At 47.0% G+C, this 25,554-nt stretch overlaps 1 protein-coding gene and 2 pseudogenes across 1 annotated transcript in view; 1 reads left to right on the forward strand and 2 right to left on the reverse strand.

Annotated features, from left to right (window-relative positions):
• LOC146199560 (putative G-protein coupled receptor 150) overlaps positions 1 to 25,554 on the forward strand; it is a 41,112-nt gene that overhangs the window by 13,306 nt on the left and 2,252 nt on the right. The gene's annotated exons all lie outside the window — the stretch shown is intronic.
• LOC146199561 (uncharacterized) lies at positions 4,327 to 9,216 on the reverse strand (annotated as a pseudogene).
• Positions 10,737 to 14,023, reverse strand: LOC146199562 (uncharacterized; annotated as a pseudogene).

Below are 25,554 nucleotides of genomic sequence, written 5' to 3' on the forward strand. Positions count from 1 at the left end.
TCACGTCGCCGTTAAGCTCATTGCAAAGTACTGTTGTGCAGTTTAATGAGCTACGCTCGGTATGCAGAAAAGATGTTTTTGGCGATTATTTCATCTTTTTAATTATAATATGCAGGGTTATAACCTCAGAGAAGTTGATGGAATTTAGTGGCGAGGCTGTAGAATCGCTTAATAGTTTATTCGACTCTGGATACCATTGCCTCTAAGATATTTCAACTCGCTAGTGAAGCCTGATTTTTTAAGACAGATTATTCCAGAGGTAATTCAATTTAGCCGGTTAAGATAAGCGTAGTGGAAGTATACAATTAGAAATTTCATGTTGTCGATGGACAGGACGTGTGGTCGAGATCCACTACAAAACACTACAGAATATTTTTCGGTCGCCTTGTGTGCGTCTGGCCGCCACCAGTTCTCGGTGCCGGCGGTGTGTGCCTCTTGAACGACGACGTGAGTTCATTGCAACACGAGTCAGCGGCCAGCAATGCATCTTGTCTCAACCAACGGTCTGTGTTTTGTTCTTTTCACAAGCTACATAATGCCCTTCGTGGGGCCTTCACTAATTCTTGTTAATTGTGTTTGTGTGCGGCACTAAAATGGCAGAGCTTTAAATTTTGCGAAGCTGCATTTAGGTTTTAAAGTCCGCGCCCCTTAAAAATTTGCGATATAATTTTTTTACATTGTGTATAATTGCACGCTAATTAATAACCGCAGTGCGACAAACTAGAGTCTAGCTTTTCTTTTGGCCTAAATGTACGGGGCAGGACGATGTCTACTGCACCCGAAGAATGCATGTGGTCATGCACAGTCTGATTTAAGCACTCTCGAAAATTGATCCTCTGCTTCAGACCTCTTACGTTACCATCCGAAGAGGAAGATTACACGTCATTTGTACGAGGGAATAGGTGCGAAATGCCGCGCCCTGACGCTAACATCAACACCTCTCGCGCGGGCTGCAATCAAAGCGTGCGCGGATTCTCTTTTCGCGCAAACGGCGGCAGCAGCGGCGGTAGATGTGGATCCCACTGAAGCCCGACGGGAAGCGGAGGCTGTAAGAAGCACGCGCACTCCCCTCGAGACTAGCCGTGGACATGCATGCGGTGATCTACGACCACCACCATCACCAACACCCGGACCCAAGCACTGAGCAAGGAGAGTAAATCTCTGTCGTCGGCGCGCGCTTGTTGTCGCACCCACTGCGCGCCATTATCATCTGAGTGCGAGTCGGCGGCCTGTGGTACGGGGAAGACATTCGTTACGGGCTCTCTTTCTGAGACGCGTGCTCCAATTGCTCTGCAGTACATACATTGGAGTACGTGCAACAGCAATGAGTCGTTTCACGAGGCCTCGCCGCAAGATGCTCAATGCCTGTAGGGTGGTGGGAATAACCATGAACAATCTCAAGGCGCTCCTGTAATCACGCGCCAGTGCGCGCACCCGAGAGAAAAAAAATGGTAAGCCTCTGTGCATTCATCGATCAGGTGGTGTTAAGGTGTCGCTCGCTCGTCGCCAGAAAGCGTGCCATGACGTGAACGCGCTGCTCGTGATACTTAAAATGATGTGTGACCGGGGTCTCCATCACAGCCGCTTGGGCATGCAGTGTACCGCGCGTGCGATTAATTAGTTTCAGGGCACTACATGAGAGCGGCTTTGTGTATACAACGCTCTTTATATTTTTATAAATATAGAACCTCATCGTTCATGTTAGCTCATATTTTAGGCACTGCCTGGGCAACGACACGCGAGCGACGCACGATAATTAACTTTTAGTCCGTTCTATCTATACGATATACGACAGGTATTAAGCGACAGTTTACACAGCTCGTTCTGGCGAAAAATGTCCGTGGTGAATCAGGGGCCACGTAAAAAAAAATCGCATCATGGTAATTTGGGGTTCTGAAGTTTGATGGCAGACTGGTTTGTCATAGACTATGAGTGGTTAATTAAATCACTGTAATTATTTGAATAATTTATGCAACAAGAAATTAAAAAATAAAAACGACCTTTAAAGGTGAAAAATGCTCAGAATGAAAAGCCAAAGCTTTGTGATGCAAATTCTGGAAATGCAGTGTGTGTAATTATCGATCAAATATTTGAAAAAATAACAACTTGGTAAAGTGGCTTCTAGAGCGTCCAAAGCTCAGAATTAAAATTCAATGCTTGATCCTGCTAATTACGAACATTTAGAGCAATTATCTGAAAAATTTCAAATATAAAAAATTGAACGGGAGTTCAACGGTGTCGAATGTTCGGGATGAAAACCAATGCTTGATACTGGTAATTATGAAAATTCGGGTAATTCGTCAATGAATTGAATAATTGAAAAAAAATTAAGTATTGAAAAAAAAAGAGGGGATAAAGGTGTCAAAAAGCTCACAATGGAAAGTCGCTGTTTGCTGACGCTAAGTATCGGTGTATAAAAAAATATTCAAAAACATAAAGCAAGCTTTAAGAAGTGCGAAACATTGTCCGTGTGTGTAAAACACTCTGCGGCATAGCCTTAGCGGTGCAGTCCCTTGGCATTGCATCGAATGCAAGCAGCGCCTTCCGCTGAATGCGCACTGGGGCGCATCAAGATTCAAGAAGCGGCCTCCCAGCTTACCGGTGACATCTTCGTCCAGACTTGAAGAAAAAGGGTTAAAGTTAAAAATTTTCAGGAATTAAAAAAAAAATGTTTAAGAACATCTTGTGCTTGTGTGTGTGGGTAAGATGATATCGCGCGTCATACCTTTAACGGCGGAACTTGAGTAATAAAGAATTGTAGGAAAGGAAATGCGCGGTATCTGTCATATTTTTTTTTTTCTGTGGACGCCTGACCCGCACTATGAGAAGGGAGGAAGGTTGTAGTAAAAGCGAAGAGAAAAAAGGGGTTGCCGCAGCGGAGGATTACTATCTACCACATGCAGTTCCTTAACGTTGACCTCAAAATATTGACGTGCTCTACATCGCACATTACACGGTGTCACGAAATCGGCGCCCATTTTCATCAAGCCGGTACGGCGCGAGGCCCGCACGGCGTCGCGTGGAAGGCATGGAGAGAAAAGCCCCCTTCCCCGCGCGGGAGAGCGCGTAGCTTTGTACGACTTGCCGTGACCCTCTTCCCCATTGCCCGGGGAGGACGGTGGCTCATCGGCCTGGAATGTGCCAGGCCTTTCGAGAAGGTTCTATGGGACCTGGCCAATGACGACGCGCGGCTCGACGGGAGGAGAAGAGGGAGCTATAACCAGCGAAGCTATGTGTGTGTGCGCGCTAGCTTTGACGCGTGCTAACAAACAGACGCGGCGCGCCCTATTTAAAGAGACCGCGCCGCTTGATGAGCCAGTCAGTCAGTTCGTCAGTGTTTTGCGACGTGTTCGCCTGTGCTTCGGCTGGACTCCCGGGGATCACCCGCTGCTGGCAAGCCCACGGACTTTCAAGGGAGCGGCGCTCGTCTCGTATGGCGGCCACATCGTGACTCTTGAGGCGTCGGACTGCAACAGTGCCCGGTGAACAATTTGGTGTTTGTTTATGTACTCTCTCGTGTTTCATCTGTTGTAAAGCCTCTACGTTATTGGATACCTGTGTAATTGCATGCTTAGCGTTTGTATTCTGTGAACCTCTCGTCTATGTATTTCAAGTGATATTGTGTATTCCTTTGTATCGTCTCTTGCTGTGCATAAATTGTGTTTTGTTTGTTACTTCTGACTCCGATCCTTTCTCTGGTTTGAACCGGCGACCGCCGGGCACCAAACGACCACCCCCTTCTGTCACCACAAGGTAGTTGAATTCCGGCTGAGCTTGCCACGCAGGTCGAGGGCATCTCCTTTGCGACCGGAACAGCTACCCCCACTCACTCAAAGGGTGTCCGGGAGTGTGCGCACCATTAAGGGCGCATCGTTAATAATAATCCCCCCTAATTATTAACGGGTGACACACGGACGCCTTTTCGTTTCGAGTCCATCGAAACGCAGCCTCCGGTGGCGGTAGAAACGTATATTGAATAATTATAGTTTGGTTGTTGTTGTTGTTGTGGCTTGGGAAGAAAGAAAAGAAAATGTACAGGCCTGCTACTGGCTCTCTTGCTGAGCCACCTCCGCTGCCTCGTGCGGACAGAAGATAAAATAGAGAAGAAAGGAAAAAGAAGAGGGAGAGAAAGATGCACGCCGCAACAACAGCTGTCGTCCACCACCGAAGCAGTGACAGGTGCAATGACAGCCTACAACAGATAAAATTCGGTGGCTGGCTAGCCCCCGCCGCAAGCGGCGTTGACCTACCGTGCCAGCCCCGTAGGGCCAGGAACTGCTACCCTTCACCACATCTTCTCCTCTGTTTCCCCTCCATTAGAATTTGTTAACCACACAGTGACCCTGCAACATAGTCGGCGTCCCTATAGTCCGGGACACCGTATGACGAGGCCCCGTCTCGCACCAATTTCACCAGAGCCCTTTGAGACTCCAGTGTGGAGCAGTAGAGGTGTCCAGTATCTCATGCTTCTCGGGAAGGGGTAGGGGAAGGGGGAGGTAAGGATTTCGAGTACATGCCCATACCATGTGTATGATATCACAGGTTTCTTCACAGTGCGGGCATCGTCCATTCGCGTTTGGAGCCTAATTCATTAAGATTGCAGGACATAGAAGAGTGCCTGTTTGAAGGCGCCTTAAACTTCGTTCCTCTTCCTTACGCAATCTCTTTGAAGGAGCCGGGAAAAGACGGTGGTTGTAGCTATAATGCTTTATGATTTCTTTGAACCGCAGAAGCGGCTGGTTTGTCTCCGAGCCAGAAGAGCTTTGTCGAGGAGCCCGGTGAGTAAGCACATGACCAGCCACGTCTGCGGTTTCGTTACCTCGTAAGCCCTGTTGGCCAGGTGTCTAAATGATTTTCTTTGACGTTGGAGCTGTGGCAGGCCACCTTAGATTTCGACTCACTAAGGGCGAGATCTCCCCTACCAAGTAATCATACACGCTTTTTGGGAATCCGTAATCATCTTTGAATTGTGGTCTGCGGCAGTAAGCCGTAAGGCTACTTCCTAGGCTCGTGCTGAATTTTGTGCTTGGGAGGAGAGTCCATCAGCGTGTCTTTCCCGATGAACAACAGAGGCCGTTTAAAATCCCGTCGGAGACGGCCCTGCTATGTCTGTATAACGCACGCCAGTAGAAGAAAATGGCGCAAGAGACGGGACAAAAAAGTAGGCACAACGTCTCTTGCGCTGTGTTCTTCTACGATGTCACCACCTTACCCAACAACACACTGAATATACACCGGGTCAGGAGCCGTACCGCCCCTCAAGCGCCTGAGCCCACGCTTGTCGCCCGCTTTCGTGCGTGTCGGTATCAATGTTACGGGGTAGCGGAGAGACCCAGAGCATATGGCGCCACAGATCTAGGATACGCTTCGTCTCCTCTGGAGTGCAATCACCTTGGATGCGTAAGCGGCTAAGCAGGCGGCACCCTGGTGGCGTCAGCATGGGCCGCGTGTACTGGTTCACGAGGTGGGTCTCGCGCAGCTCCTGGTAGGAGTTGAGCGCCTCCAAAGCCTTGAGTTGGCTTTAGAGGTAGCACCTAGTGATCCAGGGCTCCCTTAGTGACCTTGCAGATGATGGCGTCTATTCGCTCATTGTGTTGATTAGTAGTGCGAAGATATGGCACGGCGTATAGTATCCGGTTAGTCACGAAAGCATGGACGAGCCGTAGCTTGTCCCTGCGGCGCAGACTGCCCGGCTTGTGTCCCTGCCTTTTCGCCAACCTTCTTGAGTTTTCCAATAGCGGAGTTTTTTTTTTCTTTTTTTTAGTCAATATTTATTGCCTCAGGGCATCAGTAGGTTATGAGATGAAGGATGAATAAATGATTAAATGAATGGAAAAAAGTTGGCTGATTTTATAAAGTCCAGAAGTGAGCGATGATTAGGTCCCTGCGTCCAAGTGACGTATGAGGCAGGATTGGTTGCTGAAAGGCCAGCTATTCTCAGGTGCCGGATTCGTGTTGGCTTGAGTGCTGGGCAGTCCCACAGCAAGTGGTGGATGTCGGCCTCGACATCTTCGTTGTTACAGATCGGGCATCCTGGGCGAGGATATAAGTGTTGGAGGTATGACCACGTCCTAGTTACAGCTGGTGTAAGGGCAACACCGACCCGGATCCTCCTAAGCGCAACCTCCTCTGCGCGGGTGAGACCGCGGGGAAGGGATATCGCACACGGAGGGATAAGTGCACGTGTGCGGCGCCGGAAGTGCTCCTTTCTTGACAAAAGGAGGGTAGCGTCGTCGACTTCGAGAAGCCGTGGGATTGGTGCGTCTTGGTTCACGAGGCGGGTTGCAAAATCAGCTTGACTTTGGGAAGGCAGCAGATCCCGCGGGATCCACTCAGTGCGTATTGATTGTGGGATGCGCGCCGCAAGCTGGTGGATGTCCTGGCAAATTTAGGGCAGCGGCTGACACGTCGGAGCAGACGTACTGCTTGAAGTGTGTCAGTGCGGATGACAATGTGGGCTGTAAGGAGCATGGTTTTAGAAGTCACGTAGCAGAGTGCCTCCTGAACTGCCACAAGCTCAGCGCAGAAAGATGTAAGTGGTTCCGAAAGCTGAAACGTAGTTGTCTGATTCAGGCTAGGTCTCCGTGGACGGTGGATTGCCGTTTTGGCTTCACAGCCTTGCAGACTTCCATCTACGTACACTACTATGGAATCTTGAGGCAGGTTAGTATCTTGCTCTTCAAATCTCTGGCGTAGCAACGATGCAGAGTTGGCAGACGTCGGTCTGCGGATGTCAGTTGGCTTGTTGTCTCCTAACTGTATAAATTTCCAGGGAGGGAGAACTGGCGCAGGTGGTTGAAGAATAATGTGTTACGTTGCATACGCCCTCAGTGCTTGCGTGGAATGTGACAAAGTGGCCTTGAGTCTGCGAGCATCACGGCGCTGCTGCACCAGTTCATCGATGGTGTTGAGCTGCGCATTCTCCTGTAACGCTTCGACCGGTGTGATTCGTGAAGGCATGTTATGGTCCTCATAGCTTCTCGATTTACGGCTTCAAGGCAATCCCACTGTGCCCTTGTAAGATGCTAGAACTGGGCCTGATAAACAATACGGGGCTGCAGAACCGCCCTCACTAACTGGCGTGCAACAGACGAGCCAGCGCCACCCGTTTTAGGTGCAATTCTTCTTATTAAACTTATAGTTCGAAGTGCTCGCTTTTTTGCCTGAGAGAGCCAAGCAGTCGCTGATCCTGATTGGTGAATTGTTAAGCCCACAATTTGCAGGCTCGAACTTTCTTGTATTGGGGTACCTGATAGAGAGAGACGAATTGGATTTGAGGCAAGTTTACGGCGTCCCCAGCGGTTGGCGACTGACGTGTATGAAGTTTTACACACAGAAAGTTGAAGGCCAATGGAGGATGCGTAATCAGAGGTTACGTCTAATGCTGACTGAAGGGCGGCCTCTTGAGTGAGAAGATCATGGTGAGTGCTCCATACCGTGATATCATCTGCGTACTGCAAAAACTTGATTTCAGGGATATCATGTAAACGCCACGCCAGTGGGATGAAAGTAATATTGAGTAACGTCGGAGACAATACTGATCCCTGGGGCACGCCACGTAGTGAAACGAATGAACCAACAGTGTCACCGCTGAGGCGTATTGCAAATTTTCTTCAGTCCAAAAATGATGCGACAAAAGTGCGTACTCTCGGAGGGAGATGAAGCATGTCAATGGCATTCAGGATTGCAGCATGACTGATGTTGTCATATGCCTTTTCAACATCCATTGCTAATATGGTACGTACATTGCGGCTGCGGGTAGATGACAGAACTGCTGATGCCAAGACAGCCAACCCGTCCTCCTATGTATGGACGAAATCCAATTTGAGCAGGGTGATAAAAACCATGCTGTTCAAGCCACCAAGAAAGTCATGTGGCTAGCATTTTCTCTGCGAGCTTGCAAAGCGTTGATGTTAAGGAGATTGGTCGTAAGCTGGCGAGGTCCGTTGGAGGCTTCCCAGGTTTGGGAATAGGGATCACGACAGCGGTTTTCCAGCTCTTGGGTACGACACCATCAAGCCACACTTTGTTTATGGTGTCTAGTATTTGAGGAAGTGCAGCAGTACTGAGGTTCTTGTAAACCTCATACTGCATTTTGTCCAGGCCGTGTTTTCCGTTTCGCATCGTCAATTGCAGCCAGCAGCTCGCACATCGAAAAGGGGCTCGCAATTCCTTCTGCGTCGGCAGCAGATGGTAGTTTCCATGCGTCTGCAGGGATACCTGCCAAATTAAGATTTACAGCTGAAGAAGGCAGTATATCGCATTTTGGGAAAACTTTTCGAGCACCTTCTTTGGCGAAATCACCCGGCGACAGATTAGCCGCAAAGCATGCTGTTGCTGCTGCGTCAGTAGAACGACGACCATGTTCCATTGCACGAAACGTTCGCCATAGTGAGGCATTCGATGATTTATCAGAAAATTGTTCATACCATGCATGCCACTGGCGTCGCGAGAGATCGCGTTCATATCTCCGAGCTTTCGCGGTAAGATAATAGCGGAGTTCCATCTGAGTCTGTGATCAATAAGCAGGCCCAGAATGTGGAGCTCCTCCACTTCTCTGATAGGACCTCCCGACAAAAAGATGTATATTGCTGTGTTGTCCTTTGGGTTAGTTCTGACATGCAGAAGCTCTGATTTGGCTACAGCGCACTGGAGCACAGAGTCGATAGCATACGCATCGACCATGGAAGCGGCCCGCTGAAGGCGGTCCTCTATTTCCCCAAGGCTTCCCCTCGGTGGTCCAAATAGTAATGTCATCTGCTTATAACACATGTTAAATTCCTTCCACCCGGACCATTTGGCTATAGGAAGCGCATCATAGCTATGTTGATCAGAAGGGGGGATAGCATCGCTCCCTGAGGAGTTCACCGAATTCCCATGAGGTAAGGGCTATACTCCTCGTTCTCAATCTAGAGAAACGCCTGGCGCTTGGAGAAGAAATCTCTTACATGCGCGTATACCTTAGCGCCGCACTTGGTTGAGCTCAAGTTGGCCAGGATGCTACTGGTTTAACATTGTAAAAGACCACTTCAGATCAAGGGCGAGGATGGCTTTGTCAATACGTTGCATAGTTGTGGGTTGGATCACGCCTCTATGTAGCTGAAAAAAAAAAATGTCCTGCGTGGACATATGCGGGCGAAACCCGAACATGGTGGCTGTAAAGGCGCCCTTGGCCTCCAGGTATGGAGAGAGGCGATCCCGTACTAACGTCTCCATAAGTTTGCCCACACGCGATGTCAGTGATATAGGCCTCAGTTTGTACGCATTCACGGCCGTACCTCTTTTGAAGATGAACGTCACAAGTGGCGTTTTCCTTTCGGGAGGAAATGGTCGCTCTTCCCAGATTTGGTTTATGTATTCTAACAAATGGAGGTCCACCGAGCCCAGGAGGTTCGTTAATATTTTCACTGTTATGCACTCCCGTCCCGTGCCGCTAAGCTAAGGCCGACGTAAGGCCGAGCGACTCGAAAGGGGCATCGTTTGCTTGATTAGGCTTGTCAGATACGTGTAATCGGGCCCAGTTGGGTCCTCCGTACGACACACATATTTGTCGCAGAGGGTGTCCGCAAGCTTCGCCGTCGTACCTTGGTACCAATGCAGAGAACGCCGAAGCTGCTTTTGCATCTCCCCTGTCGTTTAAAAGGAGTCGATGACACTACGAAGACGCCAGGTCCCCTTCGAACTCATCATATTAGGTGAAACGTCGCAGCGTGTTATCCAATTTGAATCTGAGGGCTGGGCAGCATAGGATGCAGCCTGCTCTCCGAGTTAAGCTATGCAGGCGCGTTGTTCGCGAATAATCAGGTTTTTCACCATTGTTTTAAGCTCCGGCGCGCCTCCCACAAGTGCAGGAGGTGAGTGTCCACTGCGGGGTTCTGTTCGGTAGTTTGTAGTGTAGTGACGTGTTGTTTCTGAATGTTGTCTTTGTGTTTATCCCACTCCGCGTAGCCTCCGGAAAAGAGTACCGAAGGAATTGCTTGCATTCGAAATTTGTGCCAATCGGCCTTTTGGCTTGACCTCATTTTTTGCGCGCTGCCTTTGCTGGGAGTGTAACACGCAGAAGGCAGTGATTGCTGCCTAAATAATCGCCCAAGTTCTTCCATCCCACTTCTCATGTCTCTTTAATTAGAAAAAGGGTAGGACACGTGTCACGGGTTACCGAGTCCCCACTCGGGTGGGGTACGCCGGGTCCATGAGCAACGTTAGGCGAAGAGTGGAGATGAGCTCCACCAGCCTACGTCCTGTGGCCTTTTCGAAGTGATAGTCCAAGTGAAGGTTGGGAGCATTGAAGTCTGCAACGAGCACTAGGGGTTCTTTGTGAGGTTTATCGCGCAAATGGAAATTTCACTGAACGTTGCGAGCGACTTACGCGGGCAGGGGCAATATATAGTAAGGATATGTATTGACAGGTCTTGGCGTCTGGGAGGCAGTACCCGGACCATTGTGTATTAGTGCTCGGTGCTCAAGTATAAGTCGACCTGAACTGCGGTATAAGCCTTGTTCACCAGGATGTACGTCTCTGGGCCCTCGTGGAAAGTGCTGTAGCCTGAGAATTTAGCGTCAATGCCGGGCTCCTGCATGTCAAGGAGCATGTCACCCAGGGACTGCAAGTAGAGTTTGAGGTGTGACAGCTTTTTGCTTGCCTTGAAGCCCCTGCAGTTCTATTGGATGATCTCCAATTTTTCAAAAATGTGTGCTTACCTGTTAGGTCCGCAAGCAACATTGCTGTATTTATTTTAAGTGGCGGGGGTCTGGCTAGGGCCGGAAGGGGGCGCAGCACCAGTCGGGGACGGCACCGACCTAGAGGGAGCCGGTCCTGAGCAGTTTTTCTCCGCTGACTGACGGCAGGCTATCTTGCGCTTGAGGAGCGGAGAGTCGCAGCAAGTGTTTTTAATCTGGGTCCTGACCCAGGGCTGCGCCGCCTTAATGACCGAGTCAGTGACGTGGGCCACAATTTCGGGAAATCCTTGGATTAGGGCCGCCTTGAACATGCCCTCGAAGGACTCGTGGACTGCCGCGTTGCAGGGCCCCGAGGCTGTCGTGACCGGCAGCGGGAACTGATCTAATAATCGTGTTCGCAAACCGCTGTAAGACACTAGTTAGGCAGGATGCTACGGATTATCTGTCTTCCTCCTCTTCTGGCTCGGTTTCAGTGGGTTTGGTTGGCCCTGCCTCCTTGGCCTTTATTTGTTGAATTTTGCGCACTAAAATTTGGTTCTGGCCCCTTAGTTCCTCTACCTGCTGATGTAAAGCGGTTTTGATAGGCGAGCGAAGATGAGGAGGCCTTTTTACCTTATGTTTGGTCCGCAGTATGCGATAAATAAAAAATAGTATTCCTCTCAGAATATGACGAAAAAAAAATGTAAAAGAAAGAGGGAGGGAGCCCGGACCAGCAAAGCTTTGCCAGGCTTAATCCAATTTAAGATAAAAGAAAAGGAGCTAAACGCCCAAAATAAAAAAAATAATTTAGATGAAAAAAACATAGACATAAAAATGTAAAAAATGTACATTAAAAAGAAGAGTTTAGCTCGCCAAACAGTATCCCCCAGGCTTACATGGGATCGCCCAGGCCGAGCCCCTTCTCAAGAGCTAAGTCCCACAAAATGGCGGACACCCACGCCGGGGACCGCTCTTGTCCCAGTTTACGTCTTGTCATCGTCGAGCTGAAAACGAATCCTGCAGCTCTCCCAGCGCGCGTGGCGGACTTGTCAACTACTGCCACAGCGTTGGTCGTGTTGTGGGTCGCACCCACGTTCTCGGGCAGGCGGGATCGCAACACCCGTGGTGCACTCCCAAGACGTGCACCCCTGCCAGACGCCTTCGCGCCCCCGACTTCGGTAACTCTCTTCGTGCTGCGCTCCACGCGAGAGCCCGATTCTACCAAATTTTGTTAAGCGTCTTGGATCGGGCGCCGGCCCTGTTGCAAAACTCTTTGGGACCTACCGCCTACGTACCGGAAGCGCGAGTGGAGGCTTCATCCCCCACCCCTCTGGTCTCACAGCGGTACTACTGACAGACTCTCAAAGGGTGCTTGCACCAGTTCTGCTTTCGCTTCGTCTTCACTCTCTTAGCCTGCTGAGACGCCCGCAGGCCTCAGTGTTTCCCAGGACGTCCCTGGCGTACGCCGGAGGGGGAGTGAAGACAGTCTCTAACAGCGCCCCCATGCCTCCTCGCGGGCTGGGTTACACAGGGTTGCCCCTACCCCTGATGACATTAGTCAGCGGGGATTCCCCTGCGGCGTCCTCACATAGAGACTTAGCCGGCACAGCCCATCCCTGGACTGCACCGACGGGTGAACAGACTTATTTCCCGCTACGAGGAGTGGTCCCCTCCAACTCCAGTGGCTTCCACCTTGGATTACAGGGAGTTGGGAGCTCCCCAGCCTTATCCCTAGTCCCGTTTATCAATAGGGTACATTATCGGTAAAGGCTGTCATTTTCGGTGGGCCCCAGCGTAGCAGTTTCTAAGCCCGAGAATCTACCCCACTTTAGTGCGATAGACTTCCTCAGAGTGCACAAGGCTCCGAGGTTCCAGTCGGCCGTCTGAGCATTCACCGGCGTGGCCTCTCTCGATTACAGGAGCGCGCCATTGCTCCCAGCCTTATCCCTCAGGGCTTCATCGCCAATGGTTGCACCCCTCTCGGTTACAGGAGGACGCAGCCCCTCCCAGTGACCAACCAAAAGTCAATCCACCCGTCATCGGGAAAACTGCCTTAGTTTGCTCGATGACAAATTAATGCCACCAGGCTGACCTGTCCCTCTCCATCAGGTCAAAGCTGAGTCCTCTCCGCTTCCGCGGAGGGCCTCCCTCCGGGGACTGCCTCACTCCAACTGCTCACCTGTTGTTGCTTGGGTGCCAAGGGCAGGAAGAAATCGGACTTGAGGGCCGGGAGCCTCGCCATGAACTTTGGAGTGTTAGATGGTACAGTTTGGGATTTCTTGGATTTCTGCTTCTCGGTTGGCGGTTTCTTGTAGCCAGCCTTTGGATACAGGAAGCTGCTTAGGCAAGGATCCGGGCGGGCCGCCTGATTTGATAGCCTTTCAGAACCACCTGGCACAGCCGGGAGCTCCAATTGATTGGCCGCCTCCACAGATGAGGCAGCTCGGAGTACACTGGTGTTCTTCTGGGCCGTCGGATGTGGCAGCAGGAACTTGTATACCGCAGCGTCCCCAGCGCCCGGGCTGCGGTCGCAGGCAGCTGTCGGCCTGATCACTCACTGTGCCATAGCGGTGACATACAGACACTGTTTTCTTAGAGAGACGAGCGAGCCGCTCGCGGCTGTATAGCACGGTCCGTGGTACCTTGGTCCCCGCGAAGGCGATCACCGCAACCGGCGATTACCCTAGCTTGCGCACAGAGAGTAAATTTCGTTCGACACTGAGTTTTCGTTGACATTTTCGGATGTTCTGTCTGTAGAGACATTTATGACGCCCTGAAAGAACTCGCCGGAGAGCTTGGGGTGTCCCCGGAATGGTAGCTGACGTCCTCCGACCGGCAGCATGATACCCTGGAGTAGCTTCTCCGCTGCATCCACTGATTTCAACACACAGACTAGCATGTTTTGTTCCCAGACGGTCCACACCGCAAGGCCGAGAATTTGCATCATCCAGGAGGATGCTCTGTATTGTAGCGCCGGCCTGTCCATGAAGAAAAGCTGCCTTGAGGTTGATAGTCTCTCGTGGCTTTAGCACACGATCATGTCGTGTTTTTCGATGTGTAGCGTGTTCTGCGGATGCCGCCTGAGTTGCTTAGCACACTTCGAGTCTATGCGCGGTGCATTCCTACCCTGCATATGCTCGGAGTGAGCCGCCGCCTGTTGCTTGGCCGCACCCATACCGGCATTCCTCATTGTCGCCGCCGTGTTCTTCCTTCCGCGCCAGACACGGACTATATCTTGGAGGTAATGTTCCTCAGTTGGCAGAGATGCCTTGGCTTTAACCGTACCCTCGGTTTGGGTCGTATCCATGCTTACGATCCGTAGGGTCTCCGGATCGTATCCGGTTACTTGATTTGGAGCCGCCATGGCTGAGGGATCCCCGACCGTGTTTGTGTTTATGTCTTCTGTTTCTTCTCACACAATTGTTTTTGTTGCGCCACATTTCTGGGTACTAAGCAGGCCTCCTTCATGAGTAGCAGTAGAAGTTAGCGAAGCAAAAAATTAGCTAAACTTGACAATACCGGGTAAAAAAAAATAAGGCATGGGAATCTTAGCGGAACAAGCCCTAAACGTTACTTCTGTATGTATAACCTTCCTAAGCCGCTGCTTAATGTTTGTAAGCAACGCGAAATTGATTGGATCTGAACATATCCTGCAATAAATAATAAAAATTCTGTACTTTCCAGGCATAAAAAAGCACATTATTTCCATCCAGTGCAGAATCACTTTGCATCGTCGCGCGCTCGGCATACCAATAAGCTTTTATAGCGCAGGGTCACACAAACGTCTCATCTTATTCTGTGATGGGTAGAAAGGACAATCTAGTCGCTCCTCACTTTCTACGCAAGTCGCGAGTCAAATCCGGTTTATTACATAAACCGTGCAGGGAATTTTGAGGGGGGTATAAGCTGACAAAAAAAAAAATGCGTGGTCCCTTACATCGCTCTGTCATTATGACAGCTTTTTTTTTTTATATATAGATGCAGACCTGTACTTTTCAGGAGCGTTCTTTGAAAATTTAACCGGTGTCTATGCAGCAAAACAGAACTTTTGGCTGTGCGTTTTCAATAGTAAAGAGCTCATGTAAACGCTGGCCTGGATACACGTATGCTTTTCTGTTTTTTTTTTTTTTTTTTTTTGCATTCCGCATTGTTTTGAGCGTTTAAAAGCAATCCCTTTATTATTGCGAGTGGCAAATTCCACAGAGCGGTGAACAGAATTGCGCTAACATTGCTACTTATTTCGTTCGCACTACGACGCCTGCCAGCATCAGCCACATGAACGGCTTTTAGCAACCGTTGTTGGCTCAGCAGATGAAGAATACTGCGTCGAACCAGACGAGCATACGAAGGCGAATATGGACGACATTTTGTGTTGCCGTGGGTTGCACCCTGGTGCCTACATGCTGCAATACCATTCCAACGCTTGCGCTGACTTCCGTTGTGTACCTTTCATGTATCGTGGAGGGCGGTGTAGGTGCGCGGCTTGTAGCAGTCTATACGCTCTGACGTGCAGCCCAAGCTAAGCATGCGCATTCGAGCGGGAACTTTAGCGTTGCAGAATGCGCCCGAAGACCAGTACTCTGCGCCAGAAGTCTTGCGGCGCTGCCCATCGGCATGAAATGTAACCGCTCGATGGCGCTGCAAGAGGAGCACATAGTGAGAGGAGTTAGTCGGTCTCTCCATCGACTCTTGATCATAGCAGTTGCATTGCTTTTATTACGAAAGCAATTAGTGACCGTCAGAACTGAACAAATAATTTTCTTATTTAGGTAGGTGCCCACTGCAAGTGAGACAAAGAATGCCCTTTCCTGCACCGTAAATAAACCAGATAAAGAAGTTTTAATGCTTTGCCAAACTCTGCGAAAGTCTCTCATTGCTGAATGTCCAAGCAAACCCATGCCAAACAGTACTTTCGCACCATAATCGGATTAAGCAGACTTAAACTTTGGCTAATATTTTTCTCTATATAACGCGGCGCAGCTGTGTGTTTTTTTTTTTCTGTACTCATGCTTCTTTCGTCTTTGTTACGACTGCTTGCTGAAGTTTGCCACTATCAGCGAACTGGTTTTTTGTTGTTGCATGAACTGCAAGTGGCCATTTTCTGCTCTCTCGCCTTTTTTATTTCCCTCGGCAGCGCAAATGATACTGTCGAGACTTATTCTTTGATGAACCCCACATTCGCGAAAAAATAATGAAACTTTATATTTAATACTCAGAGTTTCAAAAATCGTTTCAGATTCGGAAATATTTGTACTGACATTCGCGTTGTGGTTCCAACTGAGTGCCTCTTGCTATTGGTAATGAATCGCCAGCTTGTCGCAATTCAAACAACCTCATGAAAAGGAGTTTCCTGCTACTTTTAATCCCGCCTCTAGGTTACCGAATAATAAAACTTGCAAGACAATGATAGAAAAAAAAAAAAGATTTTTTTTTTCGCTTTAAGCTTCCGAAACAGGAAACATCACCCACACAGACTTTGTGCTGATTACAGGAGCAGAGACTTCGCCCAAGTGAACAGTAATTAGCGTTATTCACTACAGATAACATTACGAATGTCAGAGCCCATTATGAACTATATAACCACGAACATGCTGGCTGCAATGATTTAAAGTGGTAACGCTAATTCAAGTTCGGGTTAACGATACATTCGTCATGTTCCGCTGCGTTCTATTGGTTTGCTTGCATCAACTTTTCATTTTGCGACAATAAAAGCGAATAGATCTTCAGTAATTTCACTGCGTTTTTCTTCTAGCAACATGCTTTTAAAAATTCATATCTTTTGAAAGAAAACTTATTCAATTTCTTCATGCCATCTTCATAGACTCTACAGCAGTTGCAGCAAAGCCTCAAGACAACCCAAAACATTGGACAAATAGGCTGCATTTGATTTTCAGCCCAAAACAGTGTTTTCCTTATTCTCCTCATTGTGGTCGAGATGATAAGAAAATAAAGATATGTGCAGGTGCCGCCTTGTTGAATATCTAAACAGAAACTCAGAAAAGGTTTTAAACATGCTCACGGAAGCAGAAATACCGTCCAGGCAAGAAAAAAAGCCACAGTGAACTCAGAGTCTAACTTTTCTTTCAGTTCGTCATACGGCTCCTTCTCACCGAGTAATGAACAGGGCCCAAATATACCAGTGTGTTCACGCTCAATGCAAATTTAGATTTTACCTTCACCTTCAAGTTTAGGCTATCATACTTTGGGCACGCAATAACAGAGGTTGAGTTAAAGTATTTAAAGCGGTCAGTGTCGCGCTTACCAGTTCCCCGGAAGGATTTACCATGATTGTCACATGTTCACGTTTGTGACACGCTCTTATTTGCTCTACATCATATTCAGCTTATTTACTCCAAAATGTTTCCTTGTCGGTGTACTCAGAAAGACTCTATTAAGACAAATGCAAAAATTGTGATACTAACTCCTCGCTGAAAACTAACTCCCTCATGCCACAAACAGCGTGCCGCCGCCGGAGTACACAAGAAGAGAAAGGGGGGGAGGCTGCCCGCGTGATCTTGACCCGGTAGAGTCTGTGAGTTTGCATTAGGTACTCGAAACAACAGCCAGTTCAACCTCTTTTTCAGTCTCTTAATGCACACCACATGCCAAACCATACCAAACGGTGCTTTTGTACCTAATCGGTTTAAGGAGAGTTATCCTCCAGCTAACTTAAACCGATAGCTATAGCCCTCGTCACGCCCAGAGGGTGCTGCTGTGGCCTGGCACAGTCACCAAACGTGAAGAAAAATTGCTCGCTATTGCGTCAACTCCTAGGGGCGCCTATGAATATTCCAGGATTTTTCATGCAACATACGTTCAAATATGCTTGCTAGAATTGAGCATAAAAAAAGTTATCTTTTTAATTTTTGGTACGAGATATAGCTGTTCGTGGCGTCGCAACTGGAAAATAGGGGGGGGGGGGGAGAATTTACAACTGTGAAAATATGGTGAGCTGCACAAAGACGCCATACAAGAACTTGCATTTTCACTTTGTTTCTGCTAAATGTAACCAACTTTACCGTCATTCAGGCAACCCAGGTAAGAAAAACTTTTATTTTGAAGGCGACAAAAACTTTATTTTTAGGCAACCCAGGTAACCCACATGAAGTGTTGGGATTGAACCGTGCACAAACTGTATGGGACCGTTTGCTTTTCACATTTTCTAACAACTAGGCAGCCAATCAGTCGCCGCGGTGCACTACAAAACAGAAAGGTTGCCAGCAGTTACCACTGCTAGTTAAGAGCTTGAGAACCGGACAAGATTGCTTAACTGTGCAGGAGAAAGAAGGTACAGCAATGAAATTTCAGTGCAATTTTGCATTGCTCTATTGATTTTTGGGCTGAACGTCGGCAAGTTTCAACTTACACCTTTGTACGCTGCATGTTTTGTTTCTTCTTAGTTGTAAAACTTTTGATCTCATCTTTACGCCTATGACCCGGAGCACATTAAAACGAGCAAAATCTGCTGCAGCGGCAGCATTCCCTTCCAGAGGTGCCGAGTTTTAACGCAGGCTTTTCATCTCCCTTGTTACCGGATGCCGCGCATTGCTCCCGGCTATCCATCACACTTCTCGCGGCTCCCGCTTTGTAGCATCGCGTTTCAAAAGACCCCTGCAGTTTCTGCATCGAAAGTAGACGCCGCTGATAGTGGCGCAACCAACGATTGCCTACTTTTTGCTTAGCAAAATCAAAAGGGAAGAAAGCTAGCACGCCTCCCTTTCTTTAGAAACTCTGTGCAAGATAAAACGATTGCGTGCTTTGTAGCCTGCCTACCACGTTTAGCTTCGCCGCCACATACTTCTACGCCACGCCTTCTGTACCCTTACTGTTCTCTCCAAGGAAACGTGCCGATTCGCCTTGTCCAAGAAAGAGCTCGCGCTCTGCGTGATGTTTATAGCTACCTCTAAACAGTTTCAAATATAAGGGGTATCAAAATTCTCGAGGCAATTCATTAAATATAGTACATTAGGATAATCAAATTGAAATACTTAGACATATTGATGACGTAAGGAAACTCATAGCCGTAGCACCACGATACGTAGTTCATTGCTCTACAAATGACTTGAAACACAGCACTGGAGAACAGACGATTAAAGTCATGCAAACGCTTATACACGATGATCATGCCAACAGATTAGACGCGAAACTCACACTAACTACCATCCTAACCAGGCTCACAAACAAGTACGAAATGCACATGTACCAGTCACGAACCCTAACAGCACACGCTGAGAGCGCATTAAAAGTTAACCACGTTTTGCTAGACATGGAACTCCGTCATGAACACTTCGAAATAATCCCCTACGCAGGAATCCAAAATGACCTTGAGGCACACCGGGCCAGAGATAGACTACCCCCCAACTTTCGAAGCGTCCGACAAATGGCCAGCATGATTAAGTATAGAATGAGAAACTTATTGAAGTGGACGCGCCTCTCTGGTTTGCACGGAACAATTGACTACACACGAAAGGGATAACCAACCGGAACGCCCACGACTTCTCATTGGCAGAACCCGCAACATGTGCACACAAATGGAGGCTGTGGAACTAGCTCCTGCGGAACAACACGTACTCATGTACTCGAAGACACACCGCAGTACCTTCACACAGACACCGACGCATTCTGGGAAAGAAAACAGCTGCCAGACGGACATCGACGTGGCCTTCATCACGAACACCAGCCCTAACGCAATAGCCCCTAAACAAGTAATACCTATCAGGAAGTCCGCTAGTAACAAGAGGAAATTACTGAAAACCGCAACCGGAATCTCCTAGCAAAAACGTTGCCTCGTTCTTATTGCTAGAAAATTGGCCACAAACATGCTTACAAATATTATTTAACAAAACCAATATTGGTGAAAAGACTCAAGATTAATGTGAAATGCGCTCTCGGTACGTTCCGACCTGAATTATTGATTCGCTGCAAAAAAATTCAGATAACGCCTCGCTTGCATTGATAGCCATTTTAAATCGACACTGTCAAGAGCAAGGAGATGTACTCAAAGACCGATTGGATAAAGTAACATTGCCCGTAGGAATAATTTGTGAGAAGGAAATAACAAAACGTTGTTAACAAACCGCGTAAATTTTTAGGAGATAAGCTACCGCTAGATAATGATACACCTAGGCAACCAGGCTTACCTCCTACAGTTTCACAACAGCGACATGTTTCACCTACAGGATAGGACATAGATGATAGCAACGTCATTGTCATTTATTAATCTTCAAGCGATAGTGATCTACAGATTCTAAGACGTGACCTAACCTTATGCCCGAAGAACAATAGCTTTAATGAATGTGAAGTTCAATGCGATAGAACTTAAATTTTAGAGGAGAATGCGTGTTAAGAAGTTCTTCGCCGAAAACATAAATAATGTACCGCGAGCCTCTAACCCACTCAGAGCCCCCAGAACATTCTTTTCTGAAGCAGAAAGCGGCCCTTAGCAGGACCTATATATTAAATCCGTCTCAAAAGAAATTATTGAAAAAACAAAGCAAGCTTGAAAGCCTAAAAACTTCTCTGTAACTGAACGAGCAACTCTTGACAACCTAGCTTCGAGAACTTAGGCATCAAGCCTGCAGACAAAGGTGGTAGCATAGTGATTCTCCCAGTTTAAAATTACAAAAAAGAGGCATATAGACAGCCTAACAACTCTTGCCACTATTAAAAGTTAAATACCGATCCGACAGAACAGTTCAGTGAATTCATCCTGAATAAAGTAGGATATTTATTCGCCATTGAACTAAATACCGAGATTGACTATCATTTCTTGAACCATCAAACAAACAAGCAGGTCGATTTTACCTATTGTCCAAGATCCACAAGGTTTCCGCAGAAGCTTTCATTACCAGAGGTATATCAGGAAGGCCAAACGTTTTTAACATTAAATTGCCCGCAGAAAACCTGTTAATATTCCTAAATCACGACCTAGAAGACCTCACAACTCAGGTTCCTACGTTTGTGGAGAAAACACCTCACTTTCTCCGAATAACTGAGCTAATCAATAACACGACCTACCTTTCCTATGACCGTATACTTGTCACACTTGATTTCACGGCACCGTTCATTACTATTCCTATCGATGAAGGTATCGACACCCTCCCTCAAGTATTAATCAACAACCCTTATCCGCATACGTCTGAACTTTATCTAACGCTCCACAAACTAGTCCTAACTTCAAATTATTTTGAGTTTGATTCGTTCTATTACCGGCATATATTCGGAGCCAGCGTAGCCACTCCACTCGCGCTGACTTCAGCAGATATATATTCATTGAAGTTCTAGAATCCAAAATACTCATCTCATTTGCAGAAAAATCACACATATACCTTCGTTATGTTAATTATACCTTCAGGATATGACAACATTGATCTGAATAACTCCAATTATTTGTCTCTAACCTTAATAATCAACAGAACAGCATTAAATTTACTTGTCAGTCTGAGCAACTGAAAGTCGACTTTCTCGTCACCACGGTGTCAGTGAAAAATGAAAACCTTAAACTTCTTTGCACAGAAAGTGCCTAGATTTCCCCACTCATCATCCAAGACATTGTAAGCAAGGAATATTTGTAGGGCTGCCGACGCAGCTTAGACGAATATGTAGCGATGATACTGATTACTTAATTACTTAAGCGGATCTCTAATAACTGAAAGCAACATAATTCAGAGAAACCATCCCGATAACTATACCTTAATATGACCCTCGAGAAAGCAACCACTTTAAACCCCAAAGATGTGCTCACAAAACAGTCAAACTCCAACACTGAATGCCAGCCTTCTTTTGTAAAGAAATACTCCAATGCCCTTCCGAGCATAAATAGTATACTGCAGAAGTGCCACTCTATGTTAACGTGTACCGAACGCCTGACGAAAATATTTCCGGAGAGCACTAAGGGTAACATACGAACGTAACATAAACCTAATATGCGTTCAAGTGCATTTTTAACTCGACAACAAAAATTTAACACAACCACATCCTTGCTCTCGACCCAGATAGAAAGAGAGAGAGAAATCAAAAAGACACCAGGGTTAAAAGTACTGCAAGCGATATCACTTTCCACTTAAAATCAGGCTTTATTCACACATCGTAAAGCGTTATCTATCTCCTAGAATGCTCCTTCTGTCATAAACAGTACATCGGAGGTAGGGATGTAGGTAAAAGTCCTCGGAAAAAATGTCCCTGGAATATAACAAGGGCTGATTAGCGGGCATGTTGGTATCACATGGTAAAGAAGAAATATACCAGCCAAAAAAAGACGAACACACAGGAACAGAATAACACTGGAAAACGGCTGGAATAAAAACTGATTTCTTTGTTGAGTATACCGCTGAGTAAACTACGCATGCGCCAAGGCAAGGCAGGTACTCAACCATGTTCATTTAAATATTCAAACTATTTTGTTGGCAGCACTATCAATGGCGAACTGACGCAAGGATCGCCATGTTTAGGTATTTGAAAGGCCTCAACGATTTCACGAGCTTTCCATCTATTCCTGTAGCCCAGAATAGTGACATCTGCGAAACGTGAGGAACGTTTACTGGGACATCTAAAACATTGCCATCTTCACCGGCGCCAACTTTCGTTCTGTGCTGGCGCATCCTCTCGTTCACACAGTCACTCGTCATACATATGTAAATGTTTCCACAGGTCAACGAATTTTTGTATATCACATCGGTCCGGCACGTTGCATAAATAGTTATACGTTTTGTCGTGCGACGCTTCTTATTTCCGCCAGGCATATTTCGTGGACAAAGGCCTCAAAGCTTAATTGGTGCAGAGAAAATCAAATTGTCCCCTTGGCGCTCGGTGACTTTCTCAGCAGTGTTAGAGGAGACAGTTGGGCTAATTGGTACGTTTAAGTAAATGACTGCGACATTGTGCCTAGCATGGAAAAAGACAATGGACAGCGAGAATCTGTTACGTCGGTACCTTATTGTGGCTGTCCCTTCACTTTTTTTACTCTGCATGGTTGCAGCGTCGCAGTCATTAACTCCTTAACAATGTGTGCCACTTTGTGTGAATAATGCATGACGAACTTTTTTCCTTTTGTAAGTGGGATCATTGTTTCCCTTCTGAACCCTGCCGTTTGTTGCCTTTCGAACGGATTCAGCGACCGCTTTCCACATTTCTGCTCGGAAACCGGCATCAGACAAGCGTCTGGCTTGCTTCGCGACACTGGTTGACACGGTGCAGCAGGAAATTTCTTTCAGAGCGTTCTTGAAACAAACATTAAGAATACCTCACTTGATAGTTTAGAATAACTAGATTCGAAGTGTAAGAGCCCTTTTTTTTTTAGTTCTTGGTGAATACATCCAGCGCACATGGCCTTATTTAAAGAAGGTTATCTAAATAACGGAAGGGGCTGTTTGCAGCTAATGCGTGAGTAAAATTCAAATGGGATGAGCAGCGCCTAAAGGCAGCCAAGACATGCTCAGCTGTCATCTCATAGTAGTCATTACGTCCGATGTTTAACGGCATAAAAAGTCATCAACATATTTGACAATTCGCAGAACACACCTGTCGTCCAAACACTTAGAAGCGAGTGGTCCAACTTGGCCAAGAAATATATTGCAGAGCACTGCGGCCACACGTGCTCCTAAAGAAATCCGATTCTTCGGAACATAAAACTTGTTGTTAAACTTGACAAGAGTCGAGGAGAGGTACAGCCTTGTTCGCTTCTAGCTATAACATGGTCACTGCTTTCGAAGCGTCATTGCGTCCGACTCGGCCGCGCAATAAAGCTAAGTGGCAGGCCCTGTTCAAGCAGCACATCCGGGTCCATATGTGCTTGCATTGCTTTGCATCGATATGTGCCTACGTCGGGCGCTATGTTTGCTACAATTGGATGACCCTGTACATTGCAAGGAGCTCCAAAAAACGTTCGCTTTGAATTTCACATCTTATTTAAAAGGCCTCTTCAATAATTTCTCTCACCGCAAAAAACAGTTCGTCGGGATGGATTGAGTTCCTGGAAAAGGTCCTTAATGTCTACAGAAAATGCCATGTTTGGCCCTAGTACGTGTTGCTGGATCTCCTGCATGAAAGCGTCAGAGTTAATTAATAACCTCGAAAAGGTCTTTTGGCGCAAGGCTACTCAGATGTCGTTGAAAATAGTGTCCAATCACCTTTTACCGTGAGCCCTCTTGTGTAAAGATGGCCCTCAATAGTATCGATGTCATATGTGTCTTCGCTGAGAAAAAAGCCTTACACCGAATTCTGCGAAAATTTCTTTACAGATTTGAGCTGGTTGTCCAAAATGAGCTTTTCAGGGAGCTGCTCAGTAGCGGCCCTTACCTTGGTCGGCTTTTTTGAAGCGCTTATAAAATGGTTTTATATGGCAGCCACGGATTTTTCATTGAACAGCCCCATAGCCATGACAACTAAACCGCCTTACTTGTCAGAAGAGCCAGCTTCGAGTAACGAATTAAATTACCCACCAATTGGTGACTGAATAGCTTGGTGTCCGAAATGAAGAACCATGAGATACTGGCGGTTGTCAGAGGTGTCTTGGACTTGGCTCCTACTCAAGAAAAGGAGAGATGCCTGTTCAAAGAAGTTTATTGTCGCTGGAAGTCAGTGAAGCAAAGTATCGCAAGGAAAACGCAATACCTTCACAAGGTGGTTAATTTTTTGTGTGACTCTAAGCGGGTCTTCTAGAGTCTGTCAAAAAAGGCGGCTTTGTTGCCATGCCTATGAGGCGGTTGTAGGGACTGTTTAGGGATCAGATTGTAGAGACTGGTTGTTGGTAGTCGACGACACCCAGGCCCTCCATGTCTCTGGACATCCCTTGAACACTTACCAGATTTCAAAAGGTAAAGTATTATTCCTGCACGGAGACTCGAGTCATTTGAAGACAGCGACAATTCCTTTTTTGTGTGTGTGTTAGCCCTCTGACTTTTTATATCTATTTGTTTTCATATTTCTTTTTTTACTATTCCGCCATAGTTTAATAAATTGCAAATTGGTTTAATGGAAAGGCGCCGTATCTCTCACACTCTTCATGGACATCTGAACCACATTTTAAGAGAACGCAGGAAAGTCGGAGTGAAAATGGAAAGAAAGAGATGTCAGAGCGAAGAATTAAGGAATAATTTTGGACACCTAGGGATCTTTAACGTGAACAAGCATCTCTCAACACGGACGCCTGACCATTTTGCTTGCATCGAAATGCAGCAGCCGGCGGTCGAGTTCGAACCTGAGAACTTCGACTCAGTAGTCGAGCTTCTTAACCGCAGACCCATCCCGGTGGGGTCCACCATAGTTTGCGCTTTGAATTCTTTTGAAAATTTTCTGATGCATAATGCGCGTTTCCTTCTACCAAAAACCACAACCAACTAGAGACGTTTAACACTTTGTCAGACTCTGTTTCAGACTCTCAGTGACAAACGGTTACGCGAAACTGTATACCAATGTAGTAGCCATGCATAAACAGTGCTTTTGGATGTCTTAGTCAGTTAAGTATAGTTAAAACCTAGCTAATTTTACACAGCAGTATAACAGCTCGTTCCGCCCAACTCTTACCAAACTTCTCGCAAAACACGCACGCTATGGCATCAACAATTAGGAGGTGCCTATAAGTGTCTGCCAAAGTTTTTTTTTCTTTTTTTTTTTTAAGCCGAACTGAGCAAAGTCACCTGTCCAACTGGTGGCGAAGTATAAAAGCTCTTTTGGCATGCTGAGAATTGAACCATTACGTATGTCCATTTGATTGGAATGAAACGCAACAACCACAGCATCGAACTAAAAACAAGTTACGTATATTCAAGAAATTTTAGAACATCCCATATACCGTTGCATGCAAACTGTGGTGGTATAACATCTTAGTGCGCCGCGCTCATTGAAAAAACAGTGCCAGTTGCGGTACAGTTGTAAGCTTGTCACGAAACGAATGTG

Source organism: Amblyomma maculatum, chromosome 2, assembly GCF_055883805.1.
Source record: "Amblyomma maculatum isolate TAMU_Amacu chromosome 2, ASM5588380v1, whole genome shotgun sequence".
Classification (NCBI taxonomy): Eukaryota; Metazoa; Arthropoda; class Arachnida; order Ixodida; family Ixodidae; genus Amblyomma; species Amblyomma maculatum.